Here is a 963-nt window from a genome sequence, read left to right as displayed (position 1 = left end):
TTATGTTTGTGTACTGTACAGTGACGTTATATCTAGGTTCTGTTTGGGTACTGTACAGTGACGTTATATCTAGGTTATGTTTGGGTACTGTACAGTGACGTTATACAGAGGTTCTGTTTGGGTACTGTACAGTGACGTTATATCTAGGTTCTGTTTGGGTACTGTGACGTTACATCTAGGTTCTGTTTGGGTACTGTACAGTGACGTTATATCTAGGTTCTGTTTGGGTACTGTACAGTGCCGTTATATCTAGGTTCTGTTGGGGTACTGTACAGTGACGTTATATCTAGGTTATGTTTGGGTACTGTATAGTGACGTTATCCAGACCCTGGACCGTTTTTCTTTACCAAAAGTGCGTTGCGTTTCCGTTGCGTTTGCGTTGCGTTTCCGTTGCGTTTCCGTTGAATTTCCGTTGCGTTTGCGTTGCATTTCCGTTGAGTTTCCGTTGCGTTTGCGTTGACCGTTTGATTTGCGGTTTAAATTTAGCGTTTTTCTGGTTGTACAGGTTATTTTAAGAATATGTGAGTGCTGAAATGTTTTTATATGAAAAAAAAAATAGAATAAAATGTGCTTAGAGATATAAGAGAAGTTGAAAAAAATGATTTTTTTTAGGATAGATACAGTGTAAAGTTTGATTTGTTCTTTTGAAATTCAGAATGAATACTAAACACATTCAGCCTCTTGACACACAGATCAGTTGCTTATATTATATCTGAAAGAAGTTACATATAGTCACCATACAAAAGGACGGTTTTATATACTGGACATGTTTGTGCTAATTATAAGATATAAATGATATAGTTTATTTCCTATCAAAATACCTCTTTGTTGCAGATTTAAGAAAGGAATTTCTGAACAATAAAACTATAATGTATGTTAGAAAATTATTTTAAAAGAAATGATGCCGTCATTCGTCAGATACTGAAGTCGGCGTTGATGACATCGGTACCGCCCAACCCCTCC

This window comes from Mizuhopecten yessoensis, unplaced genomic scaffold, assembly GCF_002113885.1.
Source record: "Mizuhopecten yessoensis strain PY_sf001 unplaced genomic scaffold, ASM211388v2 scaffold8745, whole genome shotgun sequence".
In the NCBI taxonomy this organism is placed as follows: domain Eukaryota; kingdom Metazoa; phylum Mollusca; class Bivalvia; order Pectinida; family Pectinidae; genus Mizuhopecten; species Mizuhopecten yessoensis.
This window is presented reverse-complemented; position numbering follows the sequence as displayed.